We start from the raw sequence: 20,731 nt of genomic DNA, 5'->3' as shown, positions 1-20,731 counted from the left end.
GAGCTCCCCTACGTCTCGGTCAACATTAAACTGCTGGACAAAAGACATGGACAAAAGAATCCTGCTGCATTGAAGTGCTGGACATTAAACAACATGGACAAAATAATCCCGGGCGCATTTCGATGGGGCCGAACTGCAAGTGTGTGCAATGCGTTGGGGGCACATCAAAACTTCCCTAGTGGTAAAATTTAATCCGGAGCCCCTCACTACGGCGTGCCTCATAATGAAGTAGTTGTTTTGGCACGTAAAGCCCCAGAATTCAATACAATGCACCTATTAGTGACTATGTCTATTTCATTTTTCCAGTTTTTAACAATCAGTGTTGTTTTGTAACCGACCGTTCCAAAATACGAATGGGGATCGCAGTGCAAATAAATAAATAAATAAATAAATAAATAAATAAATAAATAAATAAATAAATAAAAGATCGCCGATGTTCATGTACACACCGGCGAGACGAAATTTAGATCTCGCATCGATGACGCCCCTAATAACCCGACGGGGACTTGTTTCTTGTGTAAACCGCGCATCAGAGCCGGCGTACCGAAGCAGGGAAAAAAATAATGTAGCAGTCAAGCGGACAGTCATTTTCGCGCTTTTCAGAAATAAGAAGGAAATGCGTTTTGCTAAGCTGGAAATGCCTCCCGACAGATGCGTCCTGCGGCGAGGAGCCGATTATCCGAGACGGGAGGAAAGAGCGTGGCTCAAAAAAATACTCGATAGAAAAGAAATGCGAACGAGTATTTCCTTCTGCTCTTTCTTTAAAAACGCCGCCAGTCGCGAGGCAGGTATAAAGAAGATGGGTCGTGCCAAGGACAGAAACAAAAGCACCAACAAAAAGAAAAACCAGTTTCTGCTCGTCAGGAATGCTGAGGGGAAGGGTAGCGTGCGCTCCAGGCGGCTCTGATGTTGACGTCGTCTGCTTCGCTGCGCTGCTCTCATCTGTCCACTTGAGCTCTATGGCAACCGTAGCTGCGGTCATGTTGTCAAAGTCCTAGTTATTTCAAATGCCCAACGTTGTCTTCAAAACTCTTCAAACGCGCTCACAGTATTGCGTCTGCTTAAGCGTTTCTGACGTCGCGAATGCTAATGAATAGGTAAATGCGCATTATCTGCGCGTGTGTGCGGGAGGTTCAAGCCAGACCACTACAGGAATTGTCAGGAGCGCAGCGCCGCCTTGCTGCAGCGGCGCATTCCGAAGTCAACGTTAGAGGTCGCTCCAGTCGCCGCGAGTTTAGCGCCCCTGCGGCGAGGAGTCGCCACGGGCGATGGCGCGCGTTTCCTCTCAGTCGTTAGCTCGGTGTCTGCATCGTTCGCGTCAGTGCGCTGTTTTGTGGCCGTGTTTGCGTCTCCAAGCGTGCGAATTGTGCCTTTGACACGCCCCGGGACCTTTACACTGACCGCTTGCGGATCGCCCCCAGTATGACACTCGCGTTCAGCTAACCGGTGAGTGCTGCGATGCTGTGTGCGGGACGTTTTCCCGGCTTTTCCCTGAAAGCTGCCACTGCGCGCCGGCGGCTGTTCCGACCGCCCGCTTCACCGCGACGTGTGTTTGACACCTAGTTTTGGAAACTTGCCGTCGCGCGGTTACCACTGCCTGTCCGTGGCAAGTCTATTAAATGACCGTAAACGAAAGCTGCCTACAAGCCTCAGACGCCACCGTGCTTCTTATAATTTTTCCGTGGTTATTTTTGGGTCTCGTGAGAGACTGTAAAGATCGTACCGGCTTCTTTGCCCGGGAGCGCGAAAACTCGCTAAACCGTGTGGTGGTGGGGGTGGCCTTTGCGTCCTTCCTTTCTTTCGCGCAGAGACCGCGGGCTGCCGAGATCGGAAATCGCCGGTCGCCGCTAGTGAACGAGCTCGGCGTGTGTCGGGCTTGCTCCACTTTTGCGGCCTGGCTAGACGGACGCACTAGTACACGGGCCGAACAGCGCGAGGTATACGCCGCGCGAGATATCAAAGATTCCGGTTTGCCCGCCGCCTGCCTGCCTGCTTCGGGCGCCGTGTCTTGCACGCGCCCTGCCGACTTGTGGTTGTGCCGGCCGGTCGCTGGGTGCCCAACCTTGAAAACGCCGTCGCGTAACCGGGAACAAATTCAAGCCCGTCGAGGGGAAGACAGGACATTAGCAATTCACTGCAATAGCTCTGTGCCGGGGTTGCGGAGGCGCGATTCTGCTTCGGTTTTTATGAGACACTCTGCGCGCTTTTTCGTGGTTGGAGTAGATGATCGGCGTAGGTGGTAGTACACTCGAGGGTGCACCACTTCTCTCGCACGGGCTGCACGTTTCCGTTCTCGCGTTTACTCCGGTGAGTCGCGGTGGCTGGCTCTGATCTAGTCATTTAGTTTAACTTAAGGCAAGGTTCGCGAACTTCCAAGATTCCGGCCGTCGTCGTGTAGGCGCCGTTTCGGCAACGAAACTTTCGGCCGACGGATTCGCCTGCGACCGTTCCACGTGTTGCCGCTTCGCCAGGAAGCTGTTGCCTACTGCGTTAGCGATCGTTTTTCTCAGAACCCGGGGTCCGAGACGGTATTATGTACAACGTGGGCGTGGAAAACACACCGCGCCGAGCCTGCCCGGATTTGCCGTACAATAACACCGAGCTGCCGCACAGCTGCTAACATCGGTGGGGCTTCACGGAGCGTTTGGCTGGTTTGGCCCGTTCGGCGTTCTTTGATCGCGTGTGCGGCAGCCGAAGCCGTCGACTGCGAGCTCGCGCCTCGCCGTCGGAAAACGAATCTGGCGGGGCAAGGCAGGAGCTGCTACGTTTGTCGTATCCGGCACCATCGTTATCCGGCCGTTGCTCCCTCGATGATTAGTGTCGCAGTTTTGGCGAGCTTTGGAAATCGTCGGACGTCCGCCGGCGGCGATGGTTGTCGGGCAGTGGTGGCTGGGCTTTCTGATTGATGTGGATGTGTCAATCTGATGAATCGTACGGTCTTGTTCGGAATTTTTTTTTTTCTAAACCAATGCCTGCGAGTGTCGGGGTCTGTCGCCGGCCCCCTATTGGCCTCCTCAAATTCTCCGCAGCTACTAAACGACGGGGCGTTTTACATAGATTTCAATAGCTGGGCAGACAAGTCCGTTCACGGATCTTGTGGCTTAGGAATTTTTTCGCGAGAACTGTACGCCTTCGCAAGTCGTTGGAACGCCTTGCACAAAGGCGCTCTTCGACTGTCGTGCTTGTTTCAACTGACAGGTCCTACAGTACATATCTTTCGATGGTTTCGCTGCCGCCCGAAACTAGTATTGTACTTCTGCAAAACTGGTTCGAACGCCGTGGCCAGATTTCTTCGCTTGGGAGTAGCTTCACGTTAGTTAACGCTCGCGTGTCACGGGAAGCTTTGTTCCCAATGTCGACGTACCCATCCCGAATACTTGCATGGGACCTTTTCTGCGTCTAAACACTTAATCTATGCGTTTCCAACAAATTGGTTTGGTGACCTCGTTTGAAACTATTAGCAGCGTGCATGTCGTCTGAGTGTCGTCGCTGTCGGGCTTGGCCTTCCAACTGCTTATCTCGGCCGCACGCGCTGGGTTACGCCGTCGTATCTCTACACGCTCTGGTTCGGATTTCCAACGCCGCCATTTCCAACTCGCGGTCGCTTCTACTTTCGCAACTGTTGCAACTGCTTTCCGTCGGATTCAGTTCCTCGGTGTGTATTTCAGCGTTGCGAACGGTGTTTGAAAAAAAAAGAAAAAAAAAAACCGCCTCCCGGAGCGTGTGCAGCACCACCCCGATCATGCGCAGTTTCAGGAATGGGAGTGACAATGCGTGGATCCTGATATGCGTTTTGCGAATTTCTGTGCAGGTTTGGTGCAAATATACAGGGTGTTCTTTCAAACGCGAAATACTTTGAGAGAGACGAAAGAAAGGGTAAAGGCCGGAAGGTTAACCAGAGCAATACGTTGCATTTGCTACCCTTCACTTAGGGCAGATGAAGGGAAGACGTAAAGATCTGACGAAGGTAGAGAGGGTGACAGACACAGCACATGGACACTACTACAACCGTTGGTTGTAGTCAATGCTAAAGTCGTTAGGTTTGTTGCCTTTAAGACTTGTAACAGAGCATTCGTAGCCCTCTTCTGCGACTGCTGGTGAAGTCGGTATACCAAAACGATTTGCTCCAACGGTGATCTGACGTCAATCAGCGTAGTTGCGAGGGATGGTCTCTGTGCAGATGCAGCTATAGAATACACCCCGCACTAGCCGTCACGTTCTCCGCGTGGAACAACGCGAAGTTTTCAAAATAACCGACTGCGCCGCATGGACTGTTCGCTCTGCCTTTGCATCTCGCCAGGACTGCATGCCTGGCTTTGTCGGCTACGGCCAGGAATAGCCTTTACAGAATCTCCTACCTTCCGCATTGGAATGGCTGATGACGTTGCTCGTGGTGACGGTAGTCGCGAGGAGACCATTGAACATGTTTTGCGTGTCTGTTTGAAGTGTATTTAAGCCACTGCCGTTTTTACGGCTAGGCGCACGTTAGCAGCTACAAAAGTTTTAATGATCATCGGGGTAATTGCCTAGAATGTGCTGAGTATGTTTTTACTCAGTCACGTTATGCCATGTGTTGCATTGCATGATTGAAGCCTAGCTGTACTGAAGTCATGCCTGCTTTCAAGCAATCCTAATCGCTACTTTCCAGATACCCGCCTCAAAATTTGCTAAAGAAATGCACTCCTAATATCTGTGGCATGGCTTCACTACGGCTCGACTTCAGCAACCTGTGGCGTTGCAAAATATCGCTGCTTTTTTCTCAGGTACTTACTTGCTCAACCGGTATCCCAGGATCTGACCAGTCCTCCGTACCGACATGGTCAATCGCGCGGGCCAGTCTTGTGAACCATATTAATAGTCTTCAATGAAAATGTGACAAAAGGAATATAAAAATCTAGCTACTTCGGTCTGGTTAGGCAGGCTGCTCGTTACGGAATTTTACGGAGCGGACGTCACGTGTAAAGCAACGCTTAGCCTTTGCTCGGCGCTTGCGTCGTAAAGGGAACCTGAACAAAGGGAATGTAACTTATGTTGCGTTAGTAAAATTAACCCTCTACAGTACCAAGGAAAGCACTCTTACCGGGAGCGTCGATCTGCTTAAGCCAGAATAGACTGAAAAACGAGAGGCGAGTGGCAACGCCATGACGTCATAGGTTTTGACGGTGTCTGTTCAGGCCTAGTTAACGTCTTATCGGTAAAGAAGTACTATCTTATGTCCTAAAGCAAACAGAGAGAACGCGACAAGTTTCAAGAACGTCTGCTGAACCACAGCTGCCAAATACGAGAAGATACATTTCAATCTGTGACGTCACACCGACCTACCGGTGTCGCGTTTCTGGCGACAGGAGAAATTGCATTTTGACCGTTTTCTCTTGTAATGATCAACCTGTTTAGCGAAATGAATGAAAATAGTTTAGAAGGAAAATTTTATTAGTCTAAATAACTAGTGTTTCGCTTCTGTCGTGTTAGCTGAACTGTACACAAAGCGGGCGTTGCCTTGGGGACAAGTCAGTGCGCGTTATCCAGTTAGCACATTAATTAAGGTTGTAAATAATATCGCGAAATGGTAGACATCTTGAGTCTGTCGCGACTTACACTGCTCCTGCAGTTCACACTTGTCAGCGCTGCATTTCGCCACAAGTCATCGTTACGATATGTGCTGCCCAGAATTACTTTTGTTGCCGTAGCAACTATATGGACACTCAAGGCGCATTTCTGCCGTCGGCGTCGCCGTGAGGTTCCGTACAAAGTCCAGGGGTTATAAAAAAATGGCTGTGACTTCGCTAAGGTTAAGCCCAGGATGCGAGGCATACTAGCCTTTATTTCAGTTGTTGAACCACTGTTTAGCCTGGTGAACTGCTGTCGCTTGGCTACATTTGGTTCGGCTAGACGAAGAAACAACTCATGCAGGCGAGCGCACGAGCTGAGACCCGGCTATGTAGCTACGCGGCCGCAAGCGAGCGCGCGAGCTGAGCCTCCGCTTTTGCAGCTGTTATGACGTCATACGGTAGCTACGCGGCCGCGCGCGGCGCAGCAAGGAAGAGCGTGGTTGTGCGGCTAGTATGCTTCGCGTAATAATCGCCGTGTGCGAGTGAAAGCTTGCGAAGGTGAGCCGGCGATCGCGGCTCAATCCTACGCACGCAACGGCGGAAAGTGGGCACGAAGCGCGCTGTCTTACGTCGCGCTGAAAACCTCGGGGTAACGAAAGTGCGCGTTCTACTCCAGGCGGCTGCACGCGCCCGGCCTGACTGCTGTATCTGCTGTGTTCGAGTTTTAGTTCGCGTTGATGCGCTTGGCAACACGAAGGTCAGTGCCGCTCGCTGCTGCTGCCGCATTTCCTCACTCCAGTGTTTTGACAGCGAGTTTCCGCGGAGATCGAGTGATCGAGATCGAGTTACTCACAGGAAACGAGCCTCCAACCTGTGGTAGATGCGGGGAGAGGCTGACCCTCCTCCACGTTCTACTGGAGTGTCGGGAAGCCGAATCTGAAAGAAGGAAACATTTTCTCTTAGCATACCGGCAGCAGATCCCCCTTCATCCTGTTATGTTACTTGGTCCAGAACCACTCTTTGACACCAATGCCGTCCTAGGCTTTTTGAAAGATGTTGTATTGCATGTTATTAGCCCCACACATTCGTAGCGCTTCCTCTCTTCAGAGGATGCCGCTGTGATCATTATTTTGAATAGCACATGCCTCTAGGCCCTTGTGGTTCAAGGGCTCAGGCGAGGCAGCAGTGCTCCAAGTAATTTTACCATCTTATATATTTTATATTTTGCATCATTATTCTACGATGGATTTTAGTGTTTAGAGTATTCGTCATTAGTCATCGCCATAATTTTATAGCACGTAGATTTTACGCACTTTACAGCGACAATTTTTTAGGCCACTTTACAGCCAAGTCACATCTCCATAATACATCGTCAACATCACCACTTGTCATGGCGCTCTTTGGCCAAAACTGGCCCTTGCGCCATTAAACACCACATATCATCATGTTGGCTTGTGCCCGAGTGACAGCATGCGTGGTATCTTATGTAGTATGCCTGTGTTTACATGCTTATACGGCCGATATAACTACTGTCCTTCGTGTAGCTCTCCGCTAATTCGTCATCGCAATCGATGCTTCGCCTTTCGGACGAAACTTCGATTTTACTTGTGTTTTTTTTAATTTTTAGAGTTGCGCAACCTGCCGGAGGTGACCTTCGCCTGCTTCAAAAAAATAAACTGCTATATACAAATGCGAACCTTGTAATAAGCGTTTTACGACAAATGAAGGTGATTCCTGAAACCATAATGCAGCAGCTATTGCTTAGTGAAATAAAACGAACACTCGCAAATGGAAATACATGTATAGGAAAATAAAACTTATTGTATTTGTTTTAAAAAAGTGTTTATAAAGTGTTTTATAAGTTTCATAAAAGTTCTATCTATAAAGTTTTATTTTCCTATACATGTCTTTCCATTGTCGAGTGTTCATATTATTGGACTATGCTCATTCCTCGCGAGACGGGTATCCGTCGCACTCTGGATTAAGCAGCTATTGCTGTACACGCGGCTGCCTTGCGACGAACGGGAACGATTAAACTAATTTCTGGGGTTTTCCATGCGTAAACCAAGATCAGATTATGAGGCGCGCCGTAAGGCATACTGCGGATTCAATTTCGACCGCCACAGATCATTTTTAACGCGCACCGGGGGGGAGGGGGGGTACATTTTTTTTCTTATTTCGCGACCGTCGTAATAATGCAGGCGGCAGTCGAACCCGCGACTTTGACGTCGGCAGCGCAACGCCATATAGGCACTGGCGCTATACCGCGCCGCCGGGTGCGCCGAGAGGAACCGGTGCCGCACGAAAGTCACTCGTTGAAAGCCAGCGTATACCGATCGCACTTTTTTACAGCAGGTGTGTGGGGCACCTCCGGCGCTCGCCGCTGCAGCTTGATCCGCTCGATTTGTTTTGAAGCAATTAGGCGACGTCCCGAAGCCAACAAGCTGCTAAGTGCTGATCATCGGACGCGTTTGCCGGCAGATGGCTGGCGCCCGTAGCCGTAGCGAGTCGTGCAGCTCGTCGTCTCGTTACCGCGAAGCTTTCTTTCTTTCTCCTTTTTTCTGCGTTCGTGTATACCAGCTGTTTTCCTTCGGCCTTCGCCAATAGGGTGTCCGATATCACGATCGGATGACATGTGCTCTGACCGAGAGTCGTGTCGCACGACCTTGTTTTGTGATCACGGGCCCTGATTTTCGCAAGTTTTTTTTTTCGTGAGGTGGTGTAGGTCGGCGTGCGACGTTCGACGTGAACTGTTGCCGCGAGGCTGCGTGTGTGTCGGAGCCCCGCGAATTGCTTTGAAACGTAATCATCAATGATATTGTAATAAAAAATACCTTGTCTATATCCCATTCGTATAAGCGACAACCTATGTGTTCCGCTGTATTTTTTTTTTTTTTTAGTCCTGTAATTCGTAAACTCCGTTTCTCGTGCCGCCTTTCATCGGCTCCACGACGAAGGTCAGCTGAGAGCTTGTACGGCGGCGGCGGTGATAGCCGACGCCGTGGTGTCGGAAGGCAGATCGCGTGGGAACCGTCACCGAGGACGTGTTACAATAACATGCAAGTTGTAGTTATGTGCGGGAGACAGAAACAACCGTCAGTATTAGTCCCGATGGAACTGAGGCCCCGCGCTCCGGACCTCCTGGTAGACTGATGCCTCCTGGCCCAGCACGTTCTTGACCTGCTGCACCAGAATGGGCCCCCACAGTTTTTCAAGCTTTCGTGGGAGAGTGACCCACTCCTCCCAGCTGCCCGGACGCGGGGTGATGGGTGGTAGTTTCGAAAGAATTGTCTTTCCGAAGACAAAGACAATCGAAAGACAGACACGAACAAACAAAATTAGGCGAGGGGACCCCCATAGTTTTTCGAACTTTCGTGGGATGGTGACCCACTCCTCCAAGCTGCCTGGACGTTGGTTTTGTGGTTGGTAGTTTCGAAAGAATAGTCTTTCTGAAGACAAAGACAATCGAAGACAGATAACAACAAACTGATGTGAGGCGATCTATGAACTATGAACTAACGTATGATATAATATGCGAGAAGACGCTTAATGGAGATTCGCTGACTTTGGTGTTGCTTAAAATGGCGCACAGCTATCTGTGAAGTGACTTTCTTTTTTTTTACAAGTGTATTCGTGCGTGTGTGAATGCCCCCTTTAGCTTCACACTGTAAAGGTTTTTTTTTTTATTATTATTTTCCGGAAAGGTGATTTCGGCGGAATGGAGTATTCAGAGGTAGTAAAGTTTGTAACCTGAGTCCCATAATTCGGTTGCAATGTTTACTCAACACCGTGAGTGGTATTGACAGTGCTGAAATTTTCATATACCTCTGTATGTAAGGATAAGCTTTGAATTATTCCTCCAAGTAATATTATATGTATGTTGTTCTTGATATCCCGTCTTCTATTTCTTTTATTGCATAATGTTTTAACGAAAGCCCATTGCCATAGCCCACATCACTGCCTAGTCACCGTCATTATTTTAGCAACTATATATTCTACGCCACTTACAGCTACATGTTTTAGGCCCTTTTACAGCCATGTGACATCTACCATGAGGAATTCATTGTGCACGCCATCAATAATACATCGTCAACATTATCACTTGTCATGGCGCTCTTTGGCCAAACATGGCCCTTGCGCCATAAAACACCACACATCATCATCATCATAATCTATTTCTTCTTTCTTTCATTGTGCACCACATTTAGAAGGCACGTGCGCTGCTTTTTTTTTTTTAGAGGAGGGAGGGGGGGTGGGCACATTAATAAACAAATGAATTCAATCGTAGTGTCGCGCTTTCGACGGAATACCCGCCGCCGACAACGACGAAGGCGACGACGCTCTACAAGGAAGCTCGCCGAGGGGGAGAGAGGGCTCGCCCTCTGGGGCTAGGCTCCGAAAGCGTGGCAAAATGCCTCCGGAAATGCGGAAAGAGTCCATGCGCGACGCGCTCGGCGGGGTACATGCAGTCACCACTACGCGAGAGAGGGTGGAGGCGGAGAGAATTCCCTTTCCTTTCTTCTTCCATGTTTCGGGAAGTTGGCAAAATGGACCGCATTCCGCGGAGCGTGAGTTAAAAAAAAGAAAGAGAAGAAAAGAACGCGCCCGGTTGGTTCTGTTTTTATGCGTGGTCGTCTGCGTTTCGCTCGGTTTGCTGCTTTTCTCTTTTTATTATTGGGCCGTCTTTTGCGTCATCTTCCCTTTGTTCTTTTCGGTTTCTTGTTTTTCTTAACCTTTTCCGTAGGCGTTACCGCATTTGCCCGCGTAAGCTGGCCTAGGAAGAATCCACCCCGCTGCGATGGCTCAATGGCTAGGGTGTTGCGCTGCCGGGCTCGAGGTCGTTGGTTCGAGTCCCGGCCCGCGGCGCCGCTACATTTCGACTGGGGCGCGAAATGCGAATACAAAGGAGAAATGTGTTCGTGTAATTTTATTCACGTACACGTGAAACAAGCGCAGGATGTGAAAATTAATCCTGAGCCCTCCGCTTAGTAACAGATCGTTTTTTTTTTATGCGAAGCATATTACGAGGGCTCAACCCAGCTCCTCAGGCGCGGCGGTGACCATGAAATCACGTGACACCGTGACGTCACGACAGAGGAGAAGTGGCTTTGGCTCAACTCTTGCAAGACGGGCTGGGTGGGAATCGAACCAGGGTCTCCGGAGTGTGGGACGGAGACGCTACCACTGAGCCACGAGTACAACGCTTCAAAGAGGTACAAAAGCGCCTCTAGTGAATGCGGTGTTGCCTTAGAAACGCGCTGTTTCTAAGGCGTGCGTCTCTTGCTCAGGCGCACATTTCGTTGCCGCGCCGAACGCTGCTTTGCTCGACGCTCACCGCGTCCAATGCGGGGCGCGTAGTCGCTGCCCTGTAGCCCATTGTCTTACACCCCTTGGCGGGTCGACGGGAACGCTGTCGCGTTCCACTCTTGAAGGCGAAGAAGTAATGCATGAGTTGTTTCTTCGTCTAGCCGAACCAAATATAGCCAAGCAACAGCAGTTCACCAGGCTAAACAGTGGTTCAACAACTAAAATAAAGGCTAGTATGCTTCGCATCCTGGGCTTAACCTTACCTAAGCCACAGCCATTTTTTTTCTTTTACGTGTGTATCTCTCCATGGCCAAATAAAGGTGAGCAAGACATGATCTTTAAGAGACGTTAGCGCCTCTAGGGGGTGCCAGCGACTCTTTCTTTTTTTTACACAGACATACGTTTAATGAAGGCCACAGGATGGGGGAAAAAAATTGCCTAAAACAGTCCTTCCAAACTCGTTTTCTCCAAAGATCGCGACTACTCTTTTCATTATGAAGAAAATTAGTGAGTTGGTACGAGTTCTTCATGGGAAATGGCGCCACCGAAAAAATAAGAATGCTTTTCGCGTCCGTGTTTTATCTGCTGCGCCGCGTACCAAAATTACTATTGAATCGCCGAACATTTTTGATTAATATTATCGCATAGCCTAATATTAAAACCAAGTCCCGGGTTTTGTGTTCATTCTCGAATGTGAGCGTCGGCATAGGATCGAGTAACTGCGATATTGTGGCATTCCATCGGCGGGGAGATGGGAGAGGGTAGTATGTCCTCTCCTATAGGCTCCTCGAGGCCCACAGGTTGTCCGTATCGTGATCGGCCCAGCGTCCCTCAGCGGTTTGGATGGCATCTTATCTAAGTGTAGCTCCCATCGCTAGATGTCGCAAGCGATAACGAAGGGATGAGAAAGAACGCCCGTATGAGCGCAAGGGATTTGTTGCTTTTTTCCGTGTGGCTGTCGGTAAGACGACGTCTCTCGCTTCAAATCAAGGACCTAGATTCGTACGAAACTGTGTTCATCTGAGTTTGTGTGTAGAAGGAAGGAAAACGGTTGGGGCTCGAAACGAGATTGCTCTTCGCGGAGCGGTCAACCGTGTGATGTTTTTTTTTTTTTTTTGTGAGCGCGCTTGCGTAATGTCGGCGTCGTTGGTGGAGGAAGAACATCTTACTTCCTGCGGAAGGAAAAAAAGAAAATGAAAGAACTGAGAAGAAAGGGAACGACGAGTCGTTACGTGAGCAGTCGCGCTGCGCGACCGCAGTGCATTCTTGACTGAAGACGTTTCACGGATCTTAGAGGACAGGCAAGTTGTTCTTGGTGTTACGAAACTGGGCCTTTCACTTGACACGTGCATGGACTAGTGGCTTTACTCGACAGATCGTTTAATACGAGTTTTTCACGACCTTTGGATCCTTCAGGCAAGCTCTACTTTAGTCTGTAGTTTGAACTTAAGGGCAACTCGGCAGCAACATGGCGCGCGTTCGTGACTATGGCAATAGAGTTCTAACTTGGCCGATAGTTTTAATATAGTAAAATAGTAAAATAGTAGTTTACAGATGAAAGCTAGCAGACGTGACAGACAGGGAAGATATCCGCTGAGACTTGTTTTTGGTGCGGTTGTTGTAGCCTCAAAACATAAATCATACCCGCGATGTGGATCGGTCACACTATGGATAGGAACCCGTATGGGTTTTTTTTTTTTTGTAGCAATCGCTACGAACGGGTGGATGTCTGATTTTCCATTTATTAATAGGTCGCATTAGCGCAACATTTCTGAGGGCTCATTCATAAACATAAACAGCGTAACATTCCGGACGCATCAATGGACTTCGCAGAGCAGTGTCTAAATTGTGTCTAAATGACAGGCACCAAGGGACAATATTGTCACGTGACGGTGAAAAAAGCAAAACGGTGAATCGTGAAACTAGCGTTTTATTGGGCGAACTTGTGCCCGCAAACACAGACACAGACACACACATACACAGACACAGAGCTTCATAATGTTTCAACCGCGACGCTATACAGCGCACCATTCTATATATTTGTCCGTGGGCGATCAACGTATACGTTCGCCGAGTTATCATCCCGACGTGATGCGCCTCAATGAAACAGCAAGTCATCGCTTATAATACATCTCTTGGCATCGGCGTTCTATGGTGTTGGGCTGCTGAGGTCGCGGGATCGAATCCCGGCCACGGCGGCCGCATTTCGATGGGGGCGAAATGCGAAAACACCCGTGTACTTAGATTTAGGTGCACGTTAAAGAACCCCAGGTGGTCGAAATTTCCGGAGTCCTCCACTACGGCGTGCCTCATAATCAGAAAGTGGTTTTGGCACGTAAAACCCCATAATTATTATTATTATCAAAGGACAGCAATAGCGGCTAACACGGTCGGCGGTCGTCGAAATCTGATCTACCGCTCAAGCGAAAGTTATACACCATTCGCGTCGCGCATACATGCAATCAGATTACACATGGAACCATCGATAACATTCCAGAAACTTCCGATACACGCAGGCGTGTCCTGCGCTGTGCGATAACATTTGTTAGGCGGTGAAACGGGGTCGCCCGATAAAGATATAAAGAAGTGCACCCGGCTACAGAAGTTTACGGACCACGGGATCTCAGAAAACGTTTAATTCCAAAGCAGCCTGTAGCAACAGCCAGTAAAACTGTACACGACAATGTTGTTAGCATATTATATTCGAGGCCTGAAATGCAAATACCAGGCTGCGTTGCGAGGTTGCGGATACATTCGGCTTTTTCTCACACTTCATGGTCCGTAATATTTTGTGGCCGTGTGTACATGTGTCTATGTTCGGTGGATCCTGCCGCCCTCTCTGATAATACCGGATCATCAAACGTTCTAACGTGAAGAAACCCGTATGGGTGTTTTCCTGCGTATCCTCGTCCTATATTATCGTGTGGCTGAATGCCAATTTCCCCGCCCGTCGATCTTGCTCCACTGGTATGGCTTTTAACAAAAGTGCCCGCGCTTGGACTTTCCGAGCGATTCGTCCTCTCCCCGCCATTTTGCCAGCCTGCTGCTTGATCCATTTAGTACGACTGCCTGTGGAAAGGCGGCGGTGTACCGGGATCTGAACTTTAGGGCGAATTCTTCACTTGGAAAGCTATTTATTTTTATATTTTTTATCTGTCTGATGAGCTCACATGAATTTCTTTTGTATTTTCCTGGAGGTTATGCATTTAAGCTATGCACGGGTGTTTCAGGTAACCTGAACCATAGTTCGGCCTTCGACGCGCGCAAGAGCGCAGTGACGTCATTATTTTCGTTATTCGCATTCTTTCTTCAATGCAGTAAATAAATAAATAAATAAATAAATATGTAAATAAATAAATAAAAGCAGCGTAAGAGATAACGTCATTCAAACAGCTTCATGTGGTATTTCTAGGCTCACTGTACAGCTTCTCAAGTACGACTTGTGCCTTAAAACGAATATTTACGTTTGTGCTTATTTAAACTTGACTAATGAACTAATCGATCACGCTTGAAAAAATAATCCGAATAACTCGAGACGGTTGCGAGCAATGTAGCGTGTCGGAATGTCGTCCCGTTTGGACCGAAACTGTCGCCATTTGTGCCATCTGGTATGCACCCGTTCGTTAAAGATGTCTCTATCAGCAAGTTTCAAACATCGACGTTTTTGAAGCCGTTTCTCTGCGGACCCTTCATATGTGGTTTTTCTTTGTAGCTCGCGCGTGCTTTCAGGGGCACGCCAGAGTTCCCAAATTTTTTTTTATAACGTCGTCGGTGTGGAGATAGACATAAAGTATTCCGCGCGTCTTCATCTCGGATGCTTTGTCTGCTGACGCAAGCAATCACGATTGCTGCCACGCCGTACCACCCTATATAGCATATGGTCTACTGCTTAGCCCCTTCTCTCTCTCACCCTCCCTCCCTTTTTTTCTGGTTTGAGTGGCTGACAGCCTTTGACCCTGTAGAATCTAAGTGATGTTTCCTACTTCCTTTATTGCTTTTCTTTTTGCTCGAACCAGTTATACATTTGCTTTACCGTAACTATGGTGTTTGTGTGCAGAGGGGAGGAGGGTGAGGTCGTGTAGGAATGGAGCGAGGTGTTCGGAGTGGTAAATCATCGCCAGACAACAGCCGTGGCAGCAGCAACCAGGGCACGCGGTGTGTTCAAAATTTTTCATCCCCGCGACAGGCGCACAAAAGCTGGAGAGCGCGGCGGCGCCAGAAATCTCTCGCGAGCTGCCGCTTGCTTTTTTGCTGCCCTGAATGCTCCAGCCGAGTGGGGGAGCTTCTTCGTCTTGGCGGCTCCACGTGAATCGCAATGCGTGTCTGTGTGTCACACTTGGCAGTTAGGTGACTGTGGGAGAGCGTACGAGGCCTGCTGTTTCCTGTAGAGTGCGCTCTAGATAGAGAACGTGGTCCTTTTCAGGACGTTGGTTCCGAGAAGGTCTTTGCCGAGATATGAAGTGAAAGACACCAGGGACGAGAAAAAAGAGAAAAAATGTATGGCTCGTGGAGAGAAGGGAACGCTCTCGACTTCCAGAGTTGGTTTTTACCGAGTAATGAAACGTACAAGTCTGAGCCGGAACGTAGATTGGGCCCCCCTCCCTCCCTGCTGTATGCATGCGCGTAGGTGCAGGAGTAAGTTGACAGCGAATGTTTATATCTGAGTAATAGGCCTATGACCAGGTGCGTTTTTTAGTATCGCGCGCGACGGAGACTGCCTGTACTGCAAGTCTAAACAGTTAATAACTGCGCGAGATGCTTTACGAGCATGCGCGTGAAATGCGGTATAAGAGTTTTGCGAGTTTTTTTTTCCCTCTTTCACCTTTTAGCGCGAGGAAGCTAGTTTCGCACTTTAAATAGTGTGCGGTCCATTTATTAAAGCCCCGCGCCGATATGAAGGTATGCCCAGGAGGCTTCTATTTCGCGAAGCACAGTGGCCGCTATTCACAGTGCGGATGCGAGGTTCACTTTCAGAGCCGCTTCCCTATACAAGCCCAGGCTTCACGCCGTGGGCGGAGCTTCCGAGCTTTCACTGGAAAGCAAAGCTGGGATGGCATTGTGTCACGTCACATCAGCGTGTCTAGTGACGTAACGACAGTTTCGTTGCGGTGGTACTGTGCGCTTATATCGACGCCGACAGTTACTTCGGCTGGAATCTGCGACGTTGAAGTCATTCTCGTACACGTCGATGGTCTAGGATTTGCGTCATTTGTGAATGGTACATATTCATTACTTTTTATGCTCTTTCGGGCAACAAACTGTGCAGAAAGGCACCGCTTCGATTCTCGGTCCTTCCTTTTCCACGTCGTGTGTTTGCGCGACGTGAGATTAACAGAAAGGGAATGTTCTTGTTACGTTGTTTATTATACGTCTTTATTAGTCATTTATCTCTCTAGATTCCCGAGCAAGCGTAGTTTTCGAAACACAGCAAGGCGACTAGTCTCTTCGCACATGCATTATCATTGTTAATTGTTGCAATTATAATGCTCCAGCTCGTTGAATATGGTCACTTTGAACAGGTACACCGTTCGAATCCAGAAGGACGGAGGTTCTAGACGAATACATGTAACTACCCCATCATTCCCATGCAGACCGAACCGCCATACTTGCAGCTGCCGTATACACTAGCGCCGAAGTTCCCTCTAGTAATTTTATGTATAGGAGACGTCCATGGATTGTGCGTGGTGTGTGAGATCGGCTGGCGTGCGCCGACCGATCTCGGAGGCTGGGCGTTATACGTCATTCAGGGGTAGAGCTTCTATGGGCGGCCTTTGCTCACTTCTGGGCCTACTCCCTTCAGTGCTTACTCTCTCCCTTTCTTCCTCTTTCTATTCCCCTTTCCCCCACCCTAGTGTAGGGTAGCAAACCGGATGCTGTTCTGGTTGACCTCCCTGCCTTTCCTACCTTTAACCCGCCGCGGTTGCTCAGTGGCTATGGTGTTAGGCTGCTGAGCACGAGGTCGCGGGATCGAATCCCGGCCACGGCGGCCGCATTTCGATGGGGGCGAAATGCGAAAACACCCGTGTACTTAGATTTAGGTGCACGTTAAAGAACGCCAGGTGGTCGAAATTTCCGGAGTCCTCCACTACGGCGTGCCTCATAATCAGAAAGTGGTTTTGGTTTTCTCTCTCTGGGCCTACGTGGTCCACCACTTTCTCTCAGCGGCTAGCACGTGAATTTTACACGTACTAATGTGCAACAGTCCGGAGAGGAAGGGGGTGTTATTGCACTCAAACGGAAAGGCCTCTTTAAGTTCTGGAACACATCCACGGCTCGTAAGCCGCCACCACGTCAAGTGTGTTAGTGTGTTCCACGGTCCACCCACACGTAGTACGGTCAGGGCGCTCACGCTAGATGCTCGCGTGACGCATGGAGGACGCCCGCGCGCTCCCTTCAGCTTTCACCCCCCCCCCCCCCCCCTTTCCATTCTCGCCTCTTCACGCCGTAAGCGGAGCGGGACGCTCACGTAAAAGCGCACCGCCCTCGGCCTCTCCGAATGCCAGCTCGCAAGCAGGTCTGCACGATCTCGTTTCTCCCAAAAGAAAACGCTACGTTTCAGAAAAAGGACAGGCGTATAATACGATAGTTTTTAGCTTGTCCGTTAGCGTATTACATTCTACAGAATATATGCTTTGACTGCAAAGAAGACAGCTTCAAACCCCCGGAACGCATTTCTAAGACGTCTCTGCGACCCGACACTATCTCGCGCCGGCAAGAAAGAGCCAAGAAAACCACATATTATCGCTATTTTCCGGCTTTCTTTGTATGCAGACCCATGAGAAACGCAGCGTAGCTATAAGCGCGTAGGAAAACGTAACCACATTTTTTTTTGCGAGAAGACGACCTTTCCCGTCGGGTTTCCAGGCCATCTGCTTAGTCGCCATCTTGTTTGGACAGAAAACTTATAGCAAGGTAGCTTGCGATGTTTTTGACTTCGATACTGTCTTCGCGAAGCTGTCTCTTTAGCTGTCGCTTAGTGGTTTAACGGCTCTGGTGTTGCGCTGCTAAGCGCGAGGTCGGGGGATCGAATCCCGGCTGCGGGGGCCGCATTTCGATAAGGGCGAAATGCAAAAAACGCCTGTGGTCTCGTGCATTGGGGGCGCCCTAAAGATCCCCTGGTGGCCAAAATTAATCCGCGGAGTGCCCCACTACGACGTACCTAACAATCGTATCGTGGTTTTGGCACGTAAAACCCCGGAATTCTATTCAAGCTCTCTTTTGCCGGCTTCGTCGGAACGGGAACAAGAGCTAAGGGGGCCGCTCTCCGCTTTGCTGTCTATTTCGCCTTCTACTGCGAGCGTTGGAAACGAGCCTTGTTGTTGTTTTTTTTTTCTTACGTACACTGTCAACCGATTTGCACCCTTAAGTGTGTAAGATTGGTTTACAGTGTAGCAGGCAACGCTGCTACAGTACACGCAAATATTGCGGTCACGGAAGTCTCACTTCGCGCGTTTTGCCCGGGGCCCCTGTAATTGATCTGCGACACTTCCTTGCGCTTTAACTGCTACGTTTTACAACTTGTTGGACGTAAGGAGCTGTCCGCAGGGAGAGATTTCTGCTGCCGCAGTAATTGGTGTTGGAGCTGGAGAAATCGCCTGCCGAAGTCTCCCTATTTTCATCTTTCGAGGATGCCGTGTTTTGTTGCTCTCTTAATACACATATTGCCGCAAGTTTACCCTCAGTAAAACTTGCGGGAGGAAGTCGTGCTTTTACTACAGCAGTAGCAAGAAGATCCACCGAAGGAACGGACGACGTTCAAGCACATTTTTTGCGCATTGGTTTTGTTACCACCTGTCCCATATTAAGAGGACCTCGCGTATAGGATGGTAGTGCGACCCACCCTTCTAAACTGGTGTTCACCTGGTTTCACGTCGGAAGACCATAGGACGAGCCCCTGCTGTGGCGCTGTTGGTATTTTCGCTGGGTTATTCGAAATCGGGAGGGGGTGGGGGGAGGGAGCTGCACGCGTGCTTTTGTGATGAGGAATAAACCCGGAGCGATCAATTTTCATTAGCGTCACGCCTTCCTCGCGAAGTATCCATTGAACGGCGAGCGAACGTGACCGGGGTGTTTATTCAAATAGCACCGAGGCGAATACTGTAAGACGTACCAGACAGAGGAGGTAAAGAAAGAAAACGTATTTATATTTGATGCATGTATCATTCACCGCAGCAGTCAGTTCGGAGATGTTGTTAGGGCTTTTTTTTTCCCAGGCCTCTTTTTTTTTTCTCTTCTTTTTCTGCGTATACATATATATGGTGGCAGTCTTCGAAATGGCTGTGTCTAGTATTCACGCCTTGTGTGCTCGCTTTGCGTGTGTCCAAGAATAGCTCTTGTCGGGAGTTTTCGCGCGTCGCTGGAGTATAGAAGAGACGCGTCTCCGTCACTCACTGCAGACACATCTTCGCGTGCGTGCTTTCTTGAAGACGGCAAGAAGGCAAGGGAAAGTGTGCTAAAGACCAGTAAACAAGAGCAGCGGCCAACGCGATCGGTCTGGTTCGATGTGCAATAGGCAACAGAATGCAGCGTCGAGATATGCATACGGAGGGACGTTCCGGCAGCTCGTGCGGGTATCACATTGCCGCCCCATTCTTTCCTGGGAACACGGGCATCAAAGAAAACGAGGGGATGGGGGGGGGGGGGGGCGGAGCGACTAGAAATAGGCGAGACCGGAACAGGGCGTGACACAGGGGTCGACCGGGGCTGCGCAACACAACACGGTTGGGTTCTTGCCGAAGGCCCCGCGCCTTGACGGCAGGGCAACGGACAAGTGGCGTGTGTACCAATATAAAGCGCGTGTCTCATTGTGTGTCATTGGATAAATGTGCGCCAGTTTCTTCGCTTCCCGATTTTCCGTCTCAAGTCTTCCTATTGCGGTCTCCTGCGTGACTTTCTTTCTCGCGCTATTCTCGCTGTTCTCTCTTGATAGCGGTAAAACATAAAGTGAGGGGATGGCAGGGTATGGAGGGGGGCGGAAGATGACAAGGTTGGTTTGGCAGAGGCGATGGCGCTCGCCCGATGGATTGCTGCCTTCCCCGTGGCGTGACCACTTAAAGGGGGACGGACGAACGGCCCATGAGGCAGATCGTGCCTGACCCCTGCTTATACCGTACACGTATGACGCGCGGTGTGTCCTATACAAGCGTGTGCGGTCGGGAGCTATATACATCGACTCGGCAGCGGCGGCGCGTTGGACAAAACAGCGCGGAAAAAGGGCGCCAAGTGCGACCGCTTGTTCGCGCGTCGCGTCGAAGGAAGATCGCGTGGCGTCGTTTTTTGACGCTCGAGGAAGCCGCGCTGAATAAGAAAAATGGCGGGAGTGTCTGTGGACGAGTGTGTAAAAGCGTGTAGGAGAAACGCTTTTAGAGGATTGGCTGCTGACCGCTGTTGCGTATACAGGGAAAGGTTTCTAAGCGTAGAGGCGATGGCGGCCCGTGTGTTTTATAGGCTCTCTTCGTGGACCCTAACGGAAAGCGCACGAAGAGAACACGGTGTAGGTGTTGGAGAGAGCTCCGGGAGGAGCGCGGGCCCCGCTGTGTGTCGTGGTAATGGAATTGCGCTTGTGATACACGAGGAGGATCGACCGCAAGCGCCGGCTCGAATTATTTTTCCTTCGTGCCCTCCCCCCCCCCCCCCCCCCCCCCCCCGCCCGCATAGTGCGTGAATGCGTAGTTCGCGCGTTGCTTGCTAAAAGTACGATTTCCGCGGTCTCGACCCTGCTTTCCCTCGTGTCTTTTTGCCCAGCGCGCGGAATCGCTTCATGTAGCTGGACCGAATGGTATATACAACTTGGGAGCAATCTTGTAGCCCGCGTCCTTTTGGCACGTATACAGTATGCGCGCGAGCTTAATATAGCTCCTTGGCATCGTCTCAAA

The 20,731-nt window shown here is 49.9% G+C and overlaps 1 protein-coding gene across 1 annotated transcript in view; it reads left to right on the top strand.

The window, feature by feature from the left end:
• The first annotated feature begins 1,263 nt into the window (after nucleotides 1–1,263).
• Nucleotides 1,264–20,731, top strand: part of LOC135906533 (uncharacterized) — a 266,802-nt gene continuing 247,334 nt past the window's right edge. The window contains exon 1 of the mRNA XM_065437975.2: nucleotides 1,264–1,446. The gene's annotated coding sequence lies outside the window, so the exon portion shown is untranslated. The remainder of the gene's footprint in view (nucleotides 1,447–20,731) is intronic.

The sequence above is a fragment of the Dermacentor albipictus genome, chromosome 9 (assembly GCF_038994185.2).
Source record: "Dermacentor albipictus isolate Rhodes 1998 colony chromosome 9, USDA_Dalb.pri_finalv2, whole genome shotgun sequence".
In the NCBI taxonomy this organism is placed as follows: Eukaryota; Metazoa; Arthropoda; class Arachnida; order Ixodida; family Ixodidae; genus Dermacentor; species Dermacentor albipictus.
This window is presented reverse-complemented; position numbering and strand designations above follow the sequence as displayed.